This window comes from Sapajus apella, unplaced genomic scaffold (assembly GCF_009761245.1).
Source record: "Sapajus apella isolate SASKATOON/1434 unplaced genomic scaffold, GSC_monkey_1.0 scaffold122, whole genome shotgun sequence".
Classification (NCBI taxonomy): Eukaryota; Metazoa; Chordata; class Mammalia; order Primates; family Cebidae; genus Sapajus; species Sapajus apella.
Genome location: NW_022437062.1, coordinates 4,307,959 through 4,316,536, shown reverse-complemented (window position 1 = coordinate 4,316,536; position 8,578 = coordinate 4,307,959). Strand labels below are relative to the sequence as shown.

Genomic DNA, 8,578 nt, shown 5'->3' with positions numbered 1-8,578 from the left:
CTTTAAGATTTAAGGGAAAAAAATAAGACGTAGAGAAAAAAAAATGATTATAAAAGTGGAAGTGTGAGTCAAATGCACTAAAATGACAAGACTGATTGAAGATAGGCCCTGCATGGTGGTGCAGACCTGTAGTCCCAGCTATTCTGGAGGCTGAGGCAGGAGAATTACTCATGCCCAGAAGTTTGAAACCAGCCTAGGCAACATAGCAAAACCCTGTTTCAAAAAAAAAAAAAAAAAAAAGACTGATTTAGTCTCAAGCTTATAATATTTGAACTGAAATGAAGATACTCATATGAAACTGATTGCTATTTACCACTGCTCAATGGTCACTTCTTAATTCTCTTCTTTTCCACTGAAATTTGTTTTGTAAAGTTCAATAATGAGGAAATTTACAAACTATAACTGGACTTTTAAAATCTAATTTCAACTGTTATTTTAGATTTGGGGGTACATGTGCATGTTTGTTACCTGGATATATTGCAAGATATTAAGGTTTGGGGTATGATGATCCCACTACCCAAGTGCCCTTGCTCCCCTTACTCCCTACTCATTCTAGTAATCCCCAGAGTGTATTGCTGCCATCATTAGGTCCATGAGTACCCACTGGTCAGCTCCCACTTATAAGTGAGAACATGTAGTATTTTATTTTCTTTTCCTGTGTTAATTCGCTTAGGATTATGGCCTCCAGTGGCATCCACATTGCTGCAAAGGACATGATTTCATTCTTTTTTATGGCTGCATAGTATTCCATGTACCACATTTTCTTTACCCATTCACCATTGATGGGCACCTAGGTTGATTTCATGTCTTTGCTATTGTGAATAACACTGTAATGAACCTGAAAGAACATGTGTCTTTTTGGCAGAATGATTATGACTGGATTTTGAACATCTAACTTCATTAATGTAAGTAAAGTCAAATAATAAATTATATCTCATAGATACATTCTTTTAAAAAATAGCCTTCTTCCTCTTCCTTATACTCTCTGCCCCTTTGGGAAAAAATGGAATACCTCTTCACTTAATACAAGGATAAAGTAAATAATTTTCCTGTGGTTTATCTAATTAGCCATGAACATGTTAAAAATATAAGGACATCATTATAATATCCACACAAAAACAGTCAGCACTGCATGGGATGAGAAAAGGAGCAGCTTAGTAATTAGTCACTATAAAAATAGAGAGAGGTTTTGTTAGGATTTTGGGGAAAAAAACACATTTTTAATATCTGGGTAACACTAAGTTTAAATGGTCATTTTGCTATATATCTCCACCACCCAGTTTAATAACTGAACATTTGGAGAAAGAAAACTATATATGGCCTCCTTAGTAAGAAGATAATAAAGAAATAACAGAATCTAAAGTAATAACAGAATCTAAAATACAAATTTTATTTTCCATAACTAAATACAAAAAATAACATTTTTTATCACTTCCAATTTTAAAGTTTTAAATTACATCCTATGCCAAACAAAAGTGTTAAACAAAAGAGAGAAAGAGAGATACTATTCTTTACCAGCAGTTAGCATATGGCCAGATATTTAGCCCATTTGCATTTATTGGAATGATCGATCTTTTTTAATCTCAGTTTATGTTTAGTATTTATTGTAAATTATTGTTGTTTCTTCTATTCCCTTTTCATAAATTTTGCTGGCTTAAGTTTCACTTTATCTTCCCCCTTTTCCTCCCTCTCCAGGTAATCTGTAAATTAAATTGTGCTTATTGATTTCACTAGTGATGCCTAATAATGGTAATTCTAATATTCTTTATTAATGTATCAACATTATTTAATAACTGTGTCATGCTTGCTCAGTCACTGCTTCCTTCCCTTTTAAGTCTCCCACTGAAGGAGACTATTAGAGTCTCTTATTCCCCAACTCCCCATTTCCCCCACTGTAAAGGGGCTTTTACAGTGCTTTTGTTTGCCACAGAATTTTACTTAGGTAGTCTATAAATTTTAATTTTAAGCTATTATTAGATTATCCCTTTTGGAGTTTCTCTATTGTTGAATTAATTCTTTATATAATAAATTCCCAGTTAATTTTTAAGCACCTACTAAGTCTTAATTATTGCAAGATTTGTTACCACTTTTCCTCTTCTATTCATTTCCCATTCCCTTGAAATGGATAATCTGATTCCATTAACAAAAAGTTGGAAACCATCCTCAAAAACTTTACTTAAATAGGTGACTGAGTAGTATATTTTCCAATGTCTTGACTTGCTCTTATTCTGACAGATAAATAGATAGGTAAAGAATCTTTGTTTAGCAGTTCTTTTTCTCTGATTTCTTTAAAATGTATGATCTTTTCTCTGTAAAAAAAAAATATATATATATATATTATTTATATATATATATATATATACATATATATAAAGAATGTTTATAACAGACTGATTCTCTTTCCTTCACAATTTATCTTTCAATTTCACAAGGATATGTAGAGTTGTAAGTTTGTTTGTTTTCATTAACACTCTTTGTAACTGAATGAATCCTTTCCATTTAAATATTCAAGTTTTCTTCAGCTCAGGAAATTTTCCTCAATTATTGTTGAATTATTTTGTATTAGTCATATTTTTGCTGTAAACATGCTGCCTAATCTATAAAATCTTACTGACTTACAAGCCGCCTGTTCAAGTCTGTAAGTTGGCAATAGATCAGCTGGTCTTGACCTATAGTAGGCAGCGCCTTTGGGAAGTAATTAGGTTCAGATGAGGTCATGAGGTTAGAGCCTCCATGATGAGATGGATGACTGCCCTTGTAAGAGAAGAAACAGACACCCGAGCTGCTTCTCTCTACCATGGGAGGATACAGAAAGAAGGCAACTCTCTGCAAACATGAAAGACTGCCTTCGCCAAGGACCAAATCTGCTGACACCTTGATCTTGGACTTCTGAGCCTCCAGAACTGTGAGACATAAATGCCTGTTGTTTAAGCCACCTAGTCATGTGTTTTGTCATAGCAGCCAAAGGTGACCATGACAGCTCTGAAAAATCCTTTTTATACTCTAAATGTATCTCCTTGAGAGTCATTACTTGTTTCTTTAATTTCTCTCCATCTTTTTCATTAGTTCTAATTTGATAGTACTGTTTCTAGTCTAGTTCTTCAATTTGGTCTTCATCATCAGGTGACTTAGTCTTGAAAAATTAGTTATGCTCTCTATGTGACTATACAGGGCTGTGTCTTCTTTCATTGTTACAATGGGTCAAGTTGTTTGTCTCTCTCATGGAGAGTGAATCTGACTAGATCATGCAGGAGAAAAGTTTCTGTTTGTGTGGACTAGCAGCATAAACTGGTAAAATGTCATCCTTCTGCTGACACTTGAAAAAGTCCTCTCTACTCTCAGGGCCATCTTAGTCATCTTCTAGCTGCAAGACCTAGAAATGCTTCCGCATACTACTGTGGTCCTCTTTCGAAGGTCCGAAGTTAACAGATCTAGGAGCTCTTCTGGGCTGAACACAGCAAGCGTTTACAGAGACACCTTGAAATCTAGGATCTTTCCCTAAATCCTGAACTAAGGCAAGCCTTCAACTTTTACACTGGTAATAATTTTTTTCTTAATGATACCATGAAGTCTCACCAATATGGTAGCCATTTGCTGTGTATGATCACCAAGCACCTGAAATATAGATAGACTGACATGAGATGTCATATAAGTGTAAAATACACACCAAATTTTAAAGGACTAGTACAAAAAAAAGTAAAATATCTTCTTAGTGTTTTTATATTGAGTACGTGTTAAAATATTTTAGACATATTAAGCTAAATTATTTTTTAAATTATTTAAAAATTGAGTAAATTACTGAAATTAATTTTTGTTCTTTATCTTTACCTTTTTATTTTTTTTTTCTTTTGGAGATGGAGTCTCGCTCTGTCACCCAGGCTGGAGTGCAGTGGCATGATCTTGGCTCACTGCAACCTCCGCCTCCTGGGCTCAAGTAATTCTCTTGCCTCATACTCCCCAGTAGCTGAGACTACAAGTGCACACCACCACACCCTGCTAATTTTCTGTATTTTAGTAGAGACAGGGTTTCACCATGTTGCCCAGGATGGTCTCGAACTCCTGAACTCAGGCAATCCACACACCTCGGCCTCCCAAAGTGCTGGAATTACAGGCACGAGCCATGGATCCTGAACTATTTTTACCTGTTTTAATATGGGAAGCTGGAAAATTAAAAATTACATATATAGTCTGCAGTGCGGTTCACATTATCCTTGTATTAAACAGCACCACCACAGAGACTGAGGCCCTGTCTTGCTCAGCTTCCCCTAAAAGAAGAATAGTTCAGTCTATCCTTCAGGCTTCACCAACATAAGGGGAAAAGGATGGAAAAGAGGTTGGGAAAAGTACTTAGACAACCTTCATCCGAATGACCTTGTCTTAAATGAGTTTACATTTTGTTTCTATTCTTGAGCTTTATTCTTACTACCATTTATGATTTTTATTTTCTCAAATTGGCATTGTGCTTTCAAAAACAGGAATAATTCCTAGGAAAATAATACAAATTGGGAAATTCAGCCTTCAAAAATATTTGTAATTTAAGGATACTGAGTAAAATATATTCAATATCCAAATATACATGAAATGTTAATAACAAATTGCTTAAAACTTCCAGAATATCCAACTTCTGCTTACACAGACTCATGAAGACATTTAACATTTCTGCAACTTATATGGAAAAATCTATGTCCAGTGTGGTTACAGGTATACTCTTAATAACTCGAGCATTTGAGTAATTCACGCTAGAGAGAACTGTCAAATTTTAGAAGACTGAATAATAGTCCTCACAATTTTGAGGGGCTTAAACCATCAATAAAGGAATGTAAAATAACTGAGGGACTTGGTTTTCATTTAGTTTTCATCACTTCACTCTTCCAAATTTACAGCACTTCTCAAATAAAAAAATGAGAGATTCGCACAAAGTATTCAATAAGCTTTGATAAGTTAGTGTAGGCTCAATCATCTCTGAGGTTCTAATGATTACACGTCACGAAAAACCCAAAACAGTACTAACTGGTTAAGCACACAAACTGCTGAAGTATAGGAAATGTATCACCCTGTTTCCCTGCCACACCCCTTTTTTGCTAACACTTGCAGTCTTGCTGACGTCTTCCAGGTTTAGGGGTTTCTTCTCCCCTCATTCTTCAAGGTTCCCCCTTAGCTTTACCTGTCCTGAACGGACACCATCTCCTAAAACTTACCCTTTCTAACTTCTTCTATAAAGTTTAGTAGGCTTTTTCCCCCACAAACTCATTTCTGTTGTTGGGAAATATCAGAATTCAATGGTGACTCTTCTGTCACTATTGTGAAAATTTAAATATCTATTACTTATATGACATATTCTATGGGAAACACCAGCAATTTGAGGCAACTATATAATTTTGTAGCACTGTCAAGACTTAGCCTAGATGTGTACTAAAAGCTTAAAGACTTTCTATCTAAACTAAAATTTTCATTCAAAAATGAAAGCGGTGACTATAAACAATAGTCAACCCAAGGGAAGTTGACTTGGTGAAATTTAAAATAATAAGCACTTCAGACAAACCCATATGTCTAACACTCTGATAAGCAGCTTTTCTTTTACTTACTTAGGTACTTAGCAGACTGCAAATTCAGAAACTGCAGCTACGTCAGAGAGTCATCTGAGCACTCTTTAACTTACAACCCACGTAAAGGCTGAAGTTTTGTCTCTTAAGCTAATGAGGTCTTGATACGTGGCAGCATCTGTTTCTCTCTAGCCTTCAATCTCCTTACTGACCCATTAACTGGTCATTCAACATAATGACTCGAAGTTCTGGTATTGCTATGATGTATCTTCCTATGGCTGAAAATGTGAGGAAGCTTTGAGCATTCTTCCCTTCTTACTGGATATTCTGTTTTACTGAATGCTCCAATTTGGGGTTCAAATCCTAACTCAGCAATTTGCCAGCTATGTGTCATTGGGCAAGCTACTTACTGTCTCTGTGTTTCAGCTTCCTCATCATCATGGTGAGGATAATAAACCCTATCATAGATTGTTATGAGAAATAAAGGAGTGTGTGAATCATGAAGAACACTGCCTGACAGCCAAATAAGGATGCAGTGAAAGCTGCTCATGGGATATCCTGTTACAGAGATCACGGGTTCTCAATGTTGGAGGCATGTAAGAAGCAAACACTGATGCCTGGTTCCCTACCCAAATTAATAAATTAGAATATTTGGGTGTAGGTCCCAGGTTTACATATCGTAAGATCCTATGGCCAGCACATCCTCAAAAATGTTAATATCTGTTTAATTACTATTCGGTGTTTACTGTGAGCCATGCTATGTGTCTGATGGCTTTACTTAGGTGTTGTCCCCTGAGCCACACTCCAGAGAGGATAACAACACCCATAAGCCATATTTGAGATGTCAGTCTGAGAGTCTAGTGTGCCTATGTGGAGCTTTCCCAGCCACAACAAGCCATGATGGGAAGGTTGAAACTGAGAGTGTAATATTGGGGTTCAGGGGTTCAGGTTGCCCTCAGCTCCCCTGAGAGGATGTTTCTCCAGATTCTTGGTTTCCTACCCTCTCAAGAACGAGACAGGGGACCATGGTGCAGTGCACAGTAAATGCTGGACTCAAAAGTGTTTGTAGAAAGTGATTTATTTAAAGAGAGTGAGAAACAGAAGAAGGAGAGAGAAAGAAACAGCTACCTCTTACGCTGAATGAGAGAATCCAGAAAGATGGAATCCAGGAAAGGAAAGCAGCTTCCACGCTGAGTGGAAGGGAATAGAGAGAGATGGAGTTTAGGAGGGAAGACAGGCTTCCACGAGAGAGTGTGGAAGGGGACTCCAGAGGGGGAATCCAGGAGAGAGAAAGATGGCTTCCACGAAGGGAGTTTTCGTGGAAGGGGACCCAAACATGGAGTCCGAGGGGTGTGGAAGAAGGGGACTTTTAACCTGGGAGGAACCCCCACCTTCTCTAAGATCCCAGGCCAATGAAAGGAGTTCCTTAGAACTTCCGCTGGGGTGACTGACTTTTAGTTTCTTCCCGTGCCCCTGAAATTTAAACATAAACCCGTAAGTCTCCCAGATGGAGAAAGATGGGAGGGGGGCATGGCGCTAGCAAGTTCTTGCCCTGAAAACTACACCCCCTTGTGGACCAGGAAGGAGAACACCTTCCCTCATTCCCCCCTCTGAACAGGAAAGCCCAACTTTTTTAGCGATTACCATTGATTCTCTTTAACTACTTCCTGCTGAAATGGGGTGTAGAAGGGGCCTTGCAGTTGAGGTTTCCACAAGAGGGGAGCCTTTCAGGGGTGCAGGTTGATTTAAAGATCCAGGATAGAGTTCATGAGCCAAGGACATCTGGGGTTCCAGCGGCAGGATTATTTGTGAACTTATGGTTCTAGAAGAAACGAATGTGACAAGGTGGTTAAAGATGAGAGGCCCAGAGGCCAACAAATAGAGAATGGTTACAAACGAGCCTAGGAGAGAACAGAGCCGGGTTCTTGAAGGTCTTTAGCCCTGTGTTTGATTCCTGAGTTCTATGTTCAAAACAACACTTAACTGGTTTACAAAATAGCAGCATTTTGCCTAGAAAGAGACAAGTTCCCTTCCCACTATGAAAACGATACTGAGTTTGAGAGAGAGCAAAGTTGAGGGTTATAGTCCTGTTAATGCCAGGATATAAATTAGACTTACGTGTGGTTACTTCCCTGAGGATCTTGTTGGAAAAGCAGATGTAGATTTTCTAATGGCTCACAGGTAGATGAAGGGTTGTCTCCTGGAACTTCAGGCTGAGGAGTGGAGGGTCTGTGTCTTTCCTCAGGCAGTATCCAAGGCTTCAGCCGAGCGTGATGAATCCATGAGTCTATTTCCACTACCTTAACTGCGGTTGGAGTGGACAGAATGACCAAAAATAGTCCTTCCCAGGATGGACCTAGAGAGGGAGAGTCTGAGGGGAGAGAATTAAGAAGCACCAAATCTCCAGGGCAGGAGAGAAACACTGAGAAGGCCATGCAGTGTCCAGGAGAAGATTAACTTCCTGGACGTCTATGGTCAGCTTTAGCCGTGGCTCTGTGAGGGTGATGGCTCGTGCTGGCACTTGCTCCAGGCACCCTCAGTCCTGCCATTGGGTCATCTGGTCAGACACCTCAGGCCCTGAGATCCTTCTTCCCTTGGGACAGTGTGGTTTCCAGTGATTCCCTTGGCACAATGGGCATGAAGAGATGGTGGTTTATTCCTCTGGGGACAATTTCTTACAGAGTGTCCCTTCAGACCACACTGGTAACAAGTTCTGCCAGACTGGCGGCTAACCCGAGCCTTTCCCTCGTTTGAGCCCCTGGGGTCTGCTTGCCCAAAAGCCATGACTGAGCCTGATCTCTCTTGTTCCTTTCAGCCTGTTCTTTCTGGTCTGTATTATAAAACACCGAGGTTGCCTGGTTCAGTAATGATTCTAGACTCTGCTCTGGTCCCAAAGCCAGCTTCTGGAGCTTCCGCCTGATGTCTGCTGCTGAGTGAGTAAGAAACTTTTACTTTAGTATTAACTGACCCTCAATGGAGTCTGGCGAAGGGGGGTGTGGGGTCTTTGCTTAAGGCCTCCCGTAATTGCCCAAGGA

General features: G+C 39.0%; 1 long non-coding RNA gene across 1 annotated transcript; it reads left to right on the top strand.

The window, feature by feature from the left end:
* Nucleotides 1-819: 819 nt before the first annotated feature.
* On the top strand, nucleotides 820-8,505 carry LOC116538711. Its single transcript, XR_004263760.1, has 3 exons — nucleotides 820-905; nucleotides 1,696-1,749; nucleotides 8,359-8,505. It is a non-coding gene; the product is annotated as an uncharacterized LOC116538711 (long non-coding RNA).
* Nucleotides 8,506-8,578: the final 73 nt, after the last annotated feature.